Raw genomic sequence first — 15,197 nt, forward strand, 5'->3', positions numbered from 1 at the left:
TTTTTGGAACCTGGCTTCATTTGATTCCTGCAACGTATGGTCCTCTTTGGTTCACATCCAGGGCAAAACAAAATGAACTTTTCAGTGTAGGTAATATTTGTTTATTTTCATTTATTTATTTTAATCCCATTTATATCCCGCCCTTCTCCGAAGACTCAGGGCGGCTTACAATTTAAGCACAAACCAATGTGCTTAGCTTATATATATATATATATATATATATATATATATATATATATATATATATATATATATATGTGTGTGTGTGTGTGTGTGTGTGTGTGTGTGTGTGTGTGTGTGTGTCTGTGTGTCTGTGTGTCTGTGTGTCTGTGTCTGTGTGTCTGTGTGTGTGTGTCTGTGTGTGTCTGTGTGTGTGTGTGTGTGTGAATGTATGTATATATGTATATATGTATATATGTTATATATGTTATAGGATCTTGCTCAAATCGCCATTTGCCAGTGTTAGCAGTTTGTACCTAAGAATCTGATTTGAAGTGCAGTGAGGCTTCAGAATTTCCAGGAACTTATGTGCATAGTTTTGAGTGCTTGCCAGCGAATGGCCCAAATCACCCAGTGATCCATAAACTAAGTCCTATATGCTTTAACCACTACACAGTCCTGGCTTTTGTTCAGAGCTCCCAAAGGGCACCAGACTGCCGACCCCTACAGTGCAGTTTACTTTAGAGAAATTGTGAGCAACGTGTAGCCCAGCATCCTGAGATCAGGCCACTCACTGAGTGGCAAACAGTCCCATTTCAGCCATGTGATTTTGATAGGGTAAGTTTGGCCTGTTTGTGGAAGTTGGGGAGGGGGATATTTTGCCTTTTGGAGGCCCATGGAGAGATCCACCTTTAAATTCCCCCACATTACCCTTCCGAATTCATTGGAAAAATTCAGTCATACTGTATAGCATTTTTTGCAGCCAAACATCTGGACATTTTTTGCAACCCCTAATTCTTCAGAAGTTGCCCAGCCTTTATTGAGTGAAATAATCTAAAAGTGAGGACATTTTGAGGACTGACAAATTATTTATGAGGATGTGATGCAGTCAAGATGTAGCAAGTGATCTTAGTATGATTCCAAAAAGCCGTTTTAAAAGTTCCAGTTTTGACAGGAAAATCTAAAAGAAAACGCTTGAAGAATAGAATGGAATCTATTATATTGGGACAGGTTAGGTGAAGGAACAGGCTGGCCCAACAAAATTAAAGGCCAGAGAGAGTCATTCTGAATTGAAAGAGCTTCCCTATGCTTAAGGGAACTCCATCTAAATATGTCTGGGCTACAGCCTGGCTTTGAAATCAAGTTGTGGGACAAAGCTATAGTACAATCTAAATTGGTGTTCTAAATTTTACTTCCGAACCGGTATAATTCGTCCCAGTTCTATACAGATAGAGCTGCCCCCAAAGCAGAACAGCAAGAGGAATGTTTTTGGCAGAGCACACTGTGCCCTCAACTCCCCTGCCCGTTTGCTCAGGTTCAAGGTCTCCTGGGCTGGGTACAGCTATCAGCCTGCCTGTCTGTCTTTAGCTGGGTGTCCCTGCCAGGGAGGCAACTTGCTTGCAAATTGCTGTTGTAATTAGCTGAGGGTTATCACTGCCAGCAAGACCATAAAGTGGCTGCAGCGCTCATTAGAGCCCTTTAAAGGCTATCATAAAAAACAACAACAACAGGCAAATGTGGAATCCTGAAGTTAAGAAGCTCTAATTCCCCACCCCCACCCCCACCCCTACCCCTCATTCAACACTTCACTGCTGATTTGCTGTCCCTGCACCTAGTGCTAGCACTCCCTGCTTGGGTTAATTGGGCAAGAGTGTGGTGGACAACCCTTGAAGCCTTTTACTCTTGAAACCATGGGCTTTGAATCCCTGAAGCACATGGTTCAGTCTCTTCCGCAATGTCTTTGCATGCCGCAAAACAGTTTTTCTTCCTCTCTTGCCGAGCAGATGCTTAAGACTACAGCTCCTTCCATCCCCAACCATTTCAGAGAGTGGTTGTACTTGAATGTGTTTGGAGAGGACAAGGCTAGGGAAGGATCCAGTAAGGTAAATCAATGAGACAGGCTCATTCGCTACCTTAGCAAATGCTGGGAGTTGATGTTTCACGTTTTCTGAGTCTAGGTAAGCTGAATTGAAGCATACATTTCCTTCCAGAGAGTCTCCCTTCGGTCAAGAGATCTTACCATAGATGCACAGAATTATAGTCTGAAAAAATTAAGCTATTCACCTCTCAGCCCATTAAATAGAGCAGACCAGGAAATCATCTCCACAGGAAGCCTAAAGCTACTTTTATTGAGATCGGTTATAATAACAAAAAAATTAAGTAAATTGGATTGTGCCTGATTTCTTCACTTTCTTATAGGTAAAGGGAGGCATCTTATAGGTGAATTAGGGAGGCATCTTCCTAAGCTGCTTCCAAATGTTATCTCATTCTGGACCTAAAAATACATCAGCCCCTTTTGCCTAAGTGACAGTTGCTGCATATCTCTGACAAAGTCATCTTCTTTACTTTCTATATTACCTTTTTTTGAGTCTGGCTGGTAAGCTGTTCTTAGTGTTCTGCAGAAACAGTAGACCCATCTGTAGTTTAATAGGAGTAAAGGCACAAGTAGCTAGAGGAGGGGGGAAATCAGTTTGCTGTGCAAAAGCAAGGTTTTGCTACTATATCCCTTGAAATTCTGTAATATATAAGGTCCAGAATATAAAAGCAGAGGTCATGGTTGAGCTTGTCTGGATATGGAAACTCAGTTGGGTCAAGTCTTTGGATGGCAGAAACAGCAGCAAATTCCAGGGTTAAAAGCTCAAAATAAATTTTAAAAAATTGTGAAAGGGAGAAGCATATTATTTTTATATGTCATCAAGAAAACTGTATAGGTCTATAAAACATTATTAAAATTGAATTTGGAAAATGAACATGCAAAACACTGTATGATCCAGCGGGCAATGAATTTTGAGTATAATGTGATGTTTGAACAATGGGAGCATATGTGGATAAAAGGCTTAAAATTCACATTAAATCATAACCTAAAACAAAATTTATACAAAATGATGTATCGCTGGTATTTAACACCAGATAAGTTATCTAGAATCTATAAAGGTATTTCAAATGAATGTTGGAAATGTAAATGTAAAGAAGGGACTTTTTAGCATTTATGGTGGACATGTGATGAGGCAAAGAAATATTGGAGTAGGATTCATATATTAATGGAGAAAATTCTTAAAGTGAACATAAAGATTAAACCAGAAACTTTCCTTCTGGGCCTAACAGAAAGAGAACTGGAAAAAAATTTGGAACTCTGATTTTATATATGGTGGCAGCAGCAAGATTGCTCTATGCACAAAACTGGAAGGATGCCTCGATTCCTACCATGGACGAATGGTTACAAAAGCTGATGCAATTAGCAGAGATGGCCAAATTGACTGTGCTGATAAAAGAAAAGAACATAAACCGCTTCTGGACTTTGTGCTTGAGGTGGGAAAAAATGATATCATGATTTTGGGTTTTACCAATTAGACCGATTTGCCAATACAGAAATGGCTAGTGCATACTACTATAGAAATGTAAAAAGTTGACATTTGATTTTAATGTGTGATTTTACTGCAACAGAGAGAGTTGAAAGTCAATGCGTTTTGTTTCTTCCTCCCCCTTTCTTCACACCTTTTTTTTTGTTTTCCCTTTTTCTACGGTTGTCCCCTACTGTTTGTTTTTGTATTTTCACATTTTATGTTATAAATGAATAAAACTAATAAAAAATAAAACTGTATGGACATTTTGAAGAGAGTAAGGAAAATGATATTCAAAGCAATATGCAATAACCATTTTTAACCTCCAAACAAATGAAGCTGGAACAGGTTTTAGAGAAATTAGGTAATATTTGGAAGCAGTTTGGTAGACACTGCCCTCGTTCACTAGAGTATAAGAAGAGAGAGAAGGTACTTAACTTACAAGATTCTGGAATGGAAACTAGTCAAGGAGAGAAGCAACCTAGAACTAAGGAGAAACTTCTTGACAGTTAGAACAATTAACCAGTGGAACAACCTGCCTCCAGAAGTGGTGAATGCTCCAACACTGGAAGTTTTTAAGAAGAGACTGGACAGCCATTTGCCTGAAATGGTATAGGGTTTCCTGCCTGAGCAGGGGGTTGGACTAGATGACCTCCAAGGTCCCTTCCAACTTTATATTATTATTATTATTATTATTATTATTATTATTATTATTATTATTATTATTGCTAAGCTCAATCCAAGTCATTTTAATCAACTATGGAGTTGCTTTTATGATGTGATATATACAATGGGATTGACACTTTTCTCTGTGGTTATCAGTTGATAAGCTTGATTCAAGGGCATCTTTATCTTTTTATTCTCAATCTTTTTCAAGGAAAACAGCAATGTTCATTTGGAATAAACAGGAAAGTTCATCCAGGTATGAAGCATTCTAATGATTAGTCCTTAGGAAAGGTAGGATTTTCATTTTTTTTTAATCTGGACTATGGATTAACTATCTTCCTCCCCATTCTTTGCAAATAAATTCATTATCTTGGGTTTTGTTAACTTTTTGAAGGGTGTCAATGAATTGAATTTTGTGCTACTGAGAAATTTAATTTTTTTTTTGCTCTTTACTTGGCATTCAAAAAAGAGGATCTGTGAAGATAAGAGAATGTCATATGATGAAGATTAGCTTGAATAGGTAAATGTTTGGTGGAATGTGAGTGTTGAAATAAGGGAATTGTTTTCCCAATCTGGTTAGTCTGAATATAATTTCATGACTAGAGATAGCAGTATCTCTTGTGTGCAGATGGGCTATTTTTCCATTGCCTGAAAAGAAGGAACACATTGTACATACATGAAAGATGAAAGAAGAGACAGAGTCATACGTGCCAATTCATAATTACTGTAACTTAAATAAATATATAATACACTTTACCATAGTGGAGAAGATTGCTGAATGATTGTGAACCTGCTCTGTTTGGCACTTAGGTATTAAATGGCAACTTAGCTGATTAGTAAAGTTGTCTACTGGAAGAACTCTCTGAACAGTGTTAATGTGTAGGTGTGTGATGGAATTGGAATTAATCCTCTTGGGCAGAAAATAGTTGGCTTGAAGCTGATAACCATTGTCTGGGGAATGGACCATAGCTTGGTGAAAGATTATAATATGCTTTGCATGAGCTGAAATCCATACGTTGTAGATTGGAGTTCAGTGACAGTAACATTGAAATCAGTGGTGTGATGTGAAATCAGTCACATTTTTACATTCCACTCTGAATTGTGTATGACAGCTGTTACATTAAGAATACCCAATGTTAAATGAAGAGATAAATACTGGAATGCAACACAGAGTTTGTTTTCCCCTAGTTTTTATTCAGCTGTTCCAAACTGGAGATATTTACTCCTGACATCTTTCAGTGAATAAATATAAAATTGTGGGGTGTTTTTTTTCAAATTTTGCTTTATTATATATGATCTTCATCCAAGCTCTTCAAGCTTTTCCTGGTTTATTCAATTGATATGGGATATGAATTAATAATGGTGTCCTTCCTGATCCCAAAGGACCAAGGCCTGAGTAGGCTCTTGGCTCAGTATCATCTAAACTGCAAGGAAATATCCTGGAATTGTTATTTCTGTGCTGCTCTGCAGGGAAGCTGCTTTGTCTCTACCCTGAAACTTTGGAGGGGCTTAAGAAGAATCAGAAGCCTAGCTAGCTCTGAACAGTCGACTCATTTAATATCCACTCTCTCCAACTGAAGTGTTTTAGTGCAATTTTAATAAAGCTGTTCAGATCAGTTAGAATATTAAAAAAACAAGATCTGATACTTTTGAAACTTTCAAGAAAGCTTAATAGTTTTGAAACTATTCAGAATAAGTTTATGAGAACCCCACTGATGGTTCCAAAATGTATCAAAAATACTCTCATACATGTAAAGGCAGGTATAGTCTTATTGGATGCTACGGCATGGTTTCTAATAAACTCTTAGCTAAAGTTAATTCCTAGAGGCTTGGCCTCTTTAGTACTTATTCATATCATCCTGGCTTGAACTGTGGGTGGTATATACATTTAATAATATTTAGTAAATTTACAAATAAAATAAAAATGGCTTAAGAAACCTCTAGATAAAATTCACTTACTGGACTTCTCTATAGAATGTCTGTGTTCATTTGGTTTTGACAATGCAAGCATTGCCCTCAAACAATGAATTTGGGATCTAGATCTCCAAACAAATTTAGATAAGTTGTCACATCTCCTTATTTACCAGATTCTACTGAAAGGGTTTGCTCCAGCCTCTTGTTTATTATTCATGTAATTCTAAAATTTCATAAAGCCTTCATTTTAGTGAGACTGGATTCATTGCCCTTAGCAGTCCTTTTGGGATGTTTTTAAGAGTAGTCCCATCTCTGTTCAAATATATCCATGTGGTGATAGCTCAATAGGAACTCTGCTGCTCTATATATGCGCTACTCTGTTCTGTGTATAAGGACTCTTCTAGACAGAGCTTCATTTATCCAGTCTTGAAATTTCCAGGCAGAAAGAGTGATTTCTATTTACTATTATTTCTTATGGACAAGGGCTCAAAAATATCCTCTCAAGTCCTCCAGTTTTGTGCTGCCATCTATACCAGGGCTTTTCAACCAGTGGTATGGGTACCACCTGTGGTACATTGGCACCTGGCAGGTGGTACGCGACCATCCTAGAAAAGTGGTAGCAGAGGAAAGGAATGAGCTGAACCGGTGGCAGCACCGCACAAGCCTGAGCGAGAGATGGCTGGAGTTGCAGGGCTGTCAGGGCTCAGCGGAAGCTCCAGGATCAGTTTTTGACACCTTGCTAGGCGACTGGTGGTACTCAGATGTTGCCATATCCTAAAAGTGTTACAATGGGTGAAAAGGTTGAAAAGCCCTGATCTACACAATATGTTGCATCATTAATGATGCTTGAATAACTATTTATTCAACAATTTTTATATTTATTTTATGTTCTTATTTTTAAATCCTATTTATTCATTGATTTCTGTTTCATAGACGTATATATGTCTGAAATAGTTCCACTATTAGATATTTTACTATCTGGTCTTAATTCTATAATAAACTGATATAAAAACAAATCAGATATGAGACAAATGTTGAAAAGTAAGAATTACATAATAACACAGAACATAAATATAGTTTTCTTATTTCAAGGCAGTCATTAGCATCCAGAATTCTGGAAATATTCTATTTTTCCTGAACAAATTCCTACTAGTGTTACTCTTTTGAGATTAATCAGCCAGGATCAAACTACATTTTATGCATAGACCTTTACAGATAGCAGATCTTCCCCCCACCTTGTCCTCCAAAAAATATCTCCCAAATGAAGCATTTTGAGAACAAAGTCTAAGCTTAACTCTTGATTGTTATTGCTTTCTCAAATATTTCCTGCCTTCTCCATTTCTTTGAGTTTCCAAGTTCAAAATTGCTCTGCTAATTTTATCTCTGGAATTCCGCAGGTAAAACAAATGGAATGCAGGTTGAGTTACTCATAGAGAAAGAATGAAATTCACTCATAATCTAGTTCACAGTTTTGCTTTAAGGCACAGTATGATTGATTTTTCACTTATCTTATTGATTGAATCTTATCTTTATGGGTTGTGATTATTTAACATAAATTATGGTTTATTCAACAAACCATAGCTGAGCAAAACCACAGCTAAGCACAGGATGTAAACTTAATATGGCTTTCTCTCCCTCAGTAAGATTAACCCACCATGTGTAGTAGCAGTTATAATGCAGGATTTGGAAGTCAAAAGTTCAAATAACTTTTAAAATTTGAAACAGAGCTGAATGAGTGGCTCCAATTAAATATTTTAAAGGTTGTATGTTCCTGATCCTAAAAATAAACTTTGGATTTCTCTGTATCATATATCTTCATGCATAAAGGTTTGTCCTCTTTAAGATCCACAAATATTCTTTTCAATCTGGACTATTGTTTTTGTGTTCTTAATGGATACTGAGGTTAGAACCCACAAAGAAAAAAAATGTTCTAGGTGACCCGAAAACTTGGGTTACTAAAAATCCTCCAACAGTGGCCCCTTTGAGATATCACTGAAATTCAAGACACTTGCCTGCTTGCCTATAAATGCCACTGCATATCCAAGATACATATATATGACATCAGTGGAAGTGTGAGAGGATGAATTGTTTCTGGCAACTCCTTTAACTACACTTTTCTGCAGACTAGGAAAAAGGCATTATTTTAGCAGGACAGGGCTTGAAGACTCAACAAAGGCTCTTAAATGTGTTGGGTATCAGCACACATCATTCCTAGCCAACAGTGGATGATGGGAATTGAATCTAACTTATCGGGAAGCAATCACTTGGGACAGGCAGTCTCCCGGAAATCTTATGCTGAGCACATTATGCAGTCTATCAACAGGGCAGGTAGTAAGAGCAGGAGTCAGGACAGTAATAAGAATAAATTATGTATTTGTTCTGGGACATATGAAATAGTACCGCAGCAGCCCTGGAGCCTTCATGCCAAGGTGAATAAAATGCCCTGCCAAGATGCTACAGTTCTGTTTATGGGACATGCAAAGCCAAGACTTGCTCAGCCCTGACTTTCAGAATAAGCCCTGATTGATGAGGTTTGCGCAGGCCACTAAGAGACAAACAGGCTAACCTTTTTTGGGGGGGGGGGTGTTAATTGCATTACATGAATCCAACATACAATACAGCAAAAGAATACATTTGGCTATTCTCTTGCCCATTCCTTTCTAGAGGAGAGAGAGGCTGGAACATCTTCCTATTTGTTGAAGGACAGGAAATCACCCGACAGCTGATGAGGCTATTTGCCCATAGGGGCCATTCCTGCAGCTGGCACCAGCTCTGCAGGGACTGAAGGTTAGCATTTAGCATCACTTGGTACCCATTTGCTTTCTTACCTTGAAATGCTGCAGAGTTTTCGACATGAAAACAAATGCTTTGGCACTGGATTATGGTCCCTTCTTTTCCAGAAGAGCACCCCTTGAGAAGGCCCATGGGCTTCTCTTTTCAACTCCTTTCGGTCCTTCCTCCTACAGAGTTGAAGTATCCTTGAGTCAGCAGAAAATTATATGCCAGCATATTGCCGGTCGCCATGCTTCTTCTGCTGCCTCTGTTTCAAACCCCATGCAGTCCCTTCCGTTCCCTGCAAATAATGAGGGACCTATCCTAACAGATTTCACGTACCTTGAAAAATACCCTTGGATGCCCTGGCTTAAGGTGAAAATGCGGCCAGTCTCACAGGGGGGCAGTTCATGATGACATTACCCAGTTTTACTGAGGGGTTGGGCTGTGACAAACACAACACCACATGCATACTGAAGGCAAAACAAAGCAAAACAAGAAAAAAGGCCGGAGCATTTGTGTCACAGTTATGTGCAAGTACTGAAAACATTTGCCCCTTGCCCTTTCCTCAATTGCCACTGAATTCCAATAATTTTTAATGATTATTTAAGTATTTCTGCTTCATGTTACATGTGCACACTCCTCTTTCCACTGTGCATTTGTTTATTTATACCGCATTTCTGTCCCTGAGCATGGGTTTGGGTGATTATTCTACGGGGGGGGGGGAGTACTTCTTGATTAATGTGCCTTAAATATATGTAGCTCTCTCATACTTTCCTTGATTGGTAGATTCTTTATTATTTTACTCATTAATTGGGTCCACAATCTCAAGACATCCCCAGGCTTGGCCTGGAGAGAGCTAGAATTAACAGCCTGATGGTGCTCTAATTTTCTCTGATGTGTCACTTCTGAAACTTGGTGAAGCCAGCCATGAAGACCTAGTCCTTCCCAATGGTTTGTCCTGAAAAGCCAAACCAAGCTGGTTAGAGTTGCTGTAGGTCTCTCTACTAAGCGGGGAACACAAGAGGAATAACCATGCTCTGGTGTTTGCTGAGGGACTGTGGGAGGAGAAGATCTTAAGCAGGGTGGAATTTGTTTGATTTGGATGGCTCAGAGTAAACAGCTAGTGGGGGTGGGAGTGGGGGAACTGGCTTTGGAAGGAGGGGGAGATAGGAAGGGAAGGCAAAGGCCAGAGAGGCTTGCACAGAAGAGCTCTTTTAAGACCTTTCTCATATTATGGATCCTTTTTCTGTTGGGATGGAGATGAGGATGCCGAGCATGTGATGGAATGTGATGGAATGCAGGGCCCAATGGATAATCCAATAGGAATGAGGTTTAATTGATAGTCCTTCAGTAGTTCTATTTAAAAAATGGATTCCCCAATTGGGGAGGCGGGGGTGGGGGGTGGAGTGGAGCCATTCGGCAGGAGGACTGAGCCAATGCAAGCCTCCTGCTGGGAACAGAATCTTCTCTGTGTTTCTGAAGTATGTTGTCCAGTGATTATTATTTTTTTAAATTAAAGCCAGCTGCCTCAGGAAGCTGCGGTTTTGAGTGGAGAAGCAAGACTTCTTAACTTGTTTTGACAACAAACACATACCTGAAATATGTGTATTGACAAGTGTGCATTTACAAGTGTGTATGCTTGACTGTATGTGTGTATGTGGGTGTGGAGGAGGAAGATAATGAATAGGGTTTTGAATAATAAACATCTGGGAAATGGGATAAAAAGTACCTTTCCCAAGTCATTATTATTTTTTCAGCAATCTTGTTGTTTCCTGAGGCTGCTTTGTAATTTTAAAATAATCCCAACTTTAAGTATATTTAAATTTGTTGGTAATATGTCATGTTACCCTTGCTTTTCAGTGGAAGTCCATCAAAATAAGTTAGAATCCATACAACTTGAATAGAAAATTCAATTTTCCTTGTGCCATTTATGTTTCCATCATCACCATTCCAAGAGCAAATTCTAAAATCACAGGTACACTCTCAAACACAACACTGTTAAAGCTAAAAATGTGGTTCTCTTCTCTCATTCCATCACATACCAGCTCCTATGTCTTAACAGAGATACTGGGTGCAGTATTATAAAATTTTGATTAGTATAAGGAAGACATTTGCTCTGCAGTCTAGTAATTATTGCAATATCCTTCCTTCCTTCCTTCCTTCCTTCCTTCCTTCCTTCCTTCCTTCCTTCCTTCCTTCCTTCCTTCCTTCCTTCCTTCCTTCCTTCCTTCCTTCCTTCCTTGGGATATAAACCATGCTGAAGCCATTCTACCATTGTTTTCCTATTAGCAAAAGTTGGGAAACAATAGTAAAATAGTAAAATACAGGGTTCTCCCAAATCTCACTCCAAATTTCCCATATACTGATCCTTGCGGAACGTAAGTGTTTAATGAGCTCTTTGTTCCTATTGCCATGCACTACCCTAGAAGACAAAATTATTTTCATGCATTGTGATGTCATCATTGTGCAATAGTGAGCTTACCAACTTGTGAGTTAGCAGTCTGCATTTTACGTCAATAGCTGCTTCAAACCTGGAGTCAGGACAGTGAAACATCAGAACATGCTACTACCAGGTTCCCAAAGGATTGGGGTAAAACAAAGGAAGTTGTAGATTGATTGCGGCTAACACTTCCCCTGTTCTTTCTGCAGAACAATAACCAAAATTAGTATTAGAGGACCAAAAACAGCATCATTGGTTGACTTGTGTTTCCCCTACTTAAAAAAAAAAATCCCTTTTGGTCTATGCAGAAAGCAGCAGATGTGCCAGTCATTGCCCAAAGTCAGCACTCTGACCTCAGCAGAGCAAAGGGCAGGCAGCTGCTTGGGCAAGTGGATGGGGTCAGAATGGGGGGAGAGTGGGAAGCACCTCAATGCTCAAGGCTGACTGGCTGGCTTCTGAAGTTTATAGGACTTGGAAGGCAGCGGGCAGCTCAAGAGAGCTATGCTAGCCTGCCAACTAAAATAACAGTAGGTTTGGAAAGGACCCACAGAAAGAAGGATGCTTTGGAATTGTTCTCAGTCCTGCAGGATTCCGTACATAACACTGGGCACGGGTCCTTTCTTCTCCGGCTGAGCTGCCTCTTCCCCAAAAGTCTTCTTCCAAATGCCTCTGAGAACAAAGGACCTAGCAGAGAGGACTGTCCACTTCATAAAATGAAATCCCAGAATGCATTGCTTAAGCCACACAGGCCCTGCTTGCAAACAGAGAATAAAATAGATCACATTCGGGTACATGCTTGTTAAAGCTTATCCTCCCGGCCTGGTCAAAGCACAATGCCTTTGGACAGAAAGGAAAGGCTGCACCCATCCTCTACAAAGGAGAATCACACCACTTCGTTAAACATTAATCAAGTCCCACTGATCTCAGCCTACCCTATTCATTGGCTCCAATAGGCTTTCTTTTTCTTTACTCTGGAGTAAGTTTTTCCAAACAGAAGGCCTGATAATCACAGAGTCTTTAGATGTAGTCGGAGAGAAGAAAAGGTGGCATTGTTTTGTCAGGAAAGGAGTGAAAACAATATTTCTATGGGAACATAGCTTTGCTTAGGGGGGAAACTTCGTGAGTAACTTTCTCCAGCAGCAGGGAAAAAAAAGAACCCTCTTTAAATAAAAGTTGTGGGGTGAATTTTCTCAGTCTCTTTTTAAAGAGGAAAGCACTCAGCATTATGGCCTATAATTGGATTGACTCATCATTAAAATATATGTAGGCTTTAGCTACACTATCCTCTAACATCAGAACAAAAATAAAATTAAGTAATATTAGATGCTGGCTGTGGTCACTTGGACCATTCTGTAGTTCTGAATTAGATGACCAACTGGAATATTCCTAACTTCTTTTTCCCTCCCACCAATTATGCCTGCATATTATCGTGGAACGTAGGAAAGCTAACTTTTACAGATGCTGGAAATAAAAGTTTTAAGACAACAACAATTTACATATAAACATAGGAGCAGGGTCCATTGAAATCAGTAGCTAAGCATCATAGTAGGTATATAGGAGCAGAAAAGCAACCTGAAACAGCAAAAGAGCCACTCGGAACCGGTTCCGTCACACACACAAAAAAGTGCGAGCTGCAAAATGTGCGCATGCATGCATGCATGCACACACACGCATGCGCAGAACAAGGCAAAACGTGCACCAGCCCTGCCCCCGTCCACCTCTAGTATGGATGGCTCTGCCGTCCTGGCTTTTCCTCCCTAAGAAAAAACTGCTCTCCCCCCGCCCTGCACTCTCTCTCTGGGACTTTTTTCTTTCCGCCTTTTGTGAAGCTTCGGGATCAGCTCCTGCTCTGGATCGCTTGCACTGTGCTAAACCTCGGCAGCCCCGATGTCCACGCTGCATTCTGAGCCGCGCGCACCTGTCGCCGCCCAGTGCTGCCAGCTTACCGGGGGGGGGGGGGGGACTAACAGGCCAAGCCGTGCAAAGATGAGGAAGGAAATGGCCTTTCAGAGGATCCCGCCCGGCCCCCCCTCGGAGGCAACGGGCCTTTCCCCGGCCGAAGGAAGCCTCATGAGCGTCTCCTGCAGCGCGGCTCCCCCGAGCCGGGAGGCACCTGCGCGGCAGCAGCAGGTCTCCCTGTCGACGGGCGCTGGGTCGCGGCACTGCCTTCAGCCCGGGTGCTGCCGGAGCCACCCAAGCGCCCTGCCCCTCCCCCTGGAGCCTCCAAACCTCTGCCACCCCATTCTCTCAATGGGAATGGGGCGGCGGAGGTTCGGAGAGCTGCTGCCTTTGTCCGTGTTTCTTTCAGCCCCGAAAGAAACACGGACGAAGGAAGCAGCTCTCCAAACCTCCGCCGCCCCGTTTGGAGAGCTGCTGCCTTCGTCAAACATGGACAAAGGCAGCAGCTCTCCAAACGGGGTGGCGGAGGTTTGGAGAGCTGTGCGGAAGGCAGCAGCTCTCCAAACCTCCACCGCCCCATTTGGAGAGCTGCTGCCTTCGTCCGCGTTTTTTTCAGCCCCGAAAGAAACGCGGACGAAGACAGCAGCTCTCCAAACCTCCGCCGCCCCATTCTCTCAATGGGACTTTTTTACTCCCACTTTTTTTTCAGAACTGCACATGGCGAAGGAGGACTGGGAGCCGCAGGAGACGGCTTAAAGAGCCGCATGCGGCTCTGGAGCCGCAGGTTGCTGACCCGTGATCTAGTTCAACTCCATTATCAACTACACAAATCCATTAAAACATTCCTAAGAAATAATCATCTAGGCTCATTTCAAAATCACCAACAAATTGGCATCTAACTTCTTAGCAACTGTACTTATGCTTAGCATCCATAGTACTTGATTTCCAGTCCTTTTATCATTCTGGTAGCTCTCCTCCGAACTCTTCTCCATGTCCAGGAATTCTCCAGAAATGTTCAAAGATCACAGCAATTCAACACTTTGGGATTCATCGTGCTCTGGAGACATGAATTCATTTAGAGTAGCAAGATGGGTTCTTACTTTTATCATTCCTGGATCATTCCTCAATCATATTAAGGAATAGATACATTCCTCTTCTGAGAAAAGAGATGCTCCCAAAAGATAACAAGCAATATTGCTTTCTCTCTTCTTTTGTATTATGGTCCCAGCTGCTATGCACATCAGAGCCACAGCCTCCTTTTCTTTCTTTTCTTGAATTGTACCTTTCTTATTGTTCCTTGCTTTCTTCACCAACCTTACCTCATTCGTGTGCTATCTTTCCCAATTCCAATTTGCATTCTTCCTTATTTACGAGGCCCTGCTTTGGTTTACAGTACACGCATCTCTTTTTTTACTCCAAAGCTTTTCACTGAATTTGCTAGTAAAGGCTTCTTAAAGCTTTCCCCATTTTATTTCCTCATGAAGATTATTTGGGCCTGGGATTCCAGAATTTCCTTTTTTAGTCTATTCCATTCTACTTCAGCTTGTTTTATCTTTCAGAAAGATACACCATGGTGTAAGAATCTAAATCTTTCCTGATTACACCATCTTCTTAGTCACTTGTTCACTTGCAGATTCCTATTTGTCCTTCTTGTCCCTTGATCATCAAGTGGGAGGATAGTTTGATCATCAACTGGAGAGATCTTTGTTATCATGTCTACCGTTCTGTTTTGAGATAATGCAGTTCATACAACTGCCCTCTTTTTTTCTCAATGGAAAAAATTGGTTTTCCCAAAGGAGTTGAGAATGTTATCCATTGTTCTGGAGAGATTGTTATGAACTTCAAATCACTTGGTCAGCTCTGGTGGCATGGACCACCTCCTGCTCCATTGACTCTTTCTTGCCATGTGGTATCAAATACTCACTTCTCTGGATATTTTGTTCCTCTAGGGGCCTTTTCCTGATTCTTCTGCTCTTCGATAACTTCCTATGCCATATCTTCCT

Source organism: Vipera ursinii, assembly GCF_947247035.1.
Source record: "Vipera ursinii genome assembly, chromosome: 2".
Taxonomy (NCBI): domain Eukaryota; kingdom Metazoa; phylum Chordata; class Lepidosauria; order Squamata; family Viperidae; genus Vipera; species Vipera ursinii.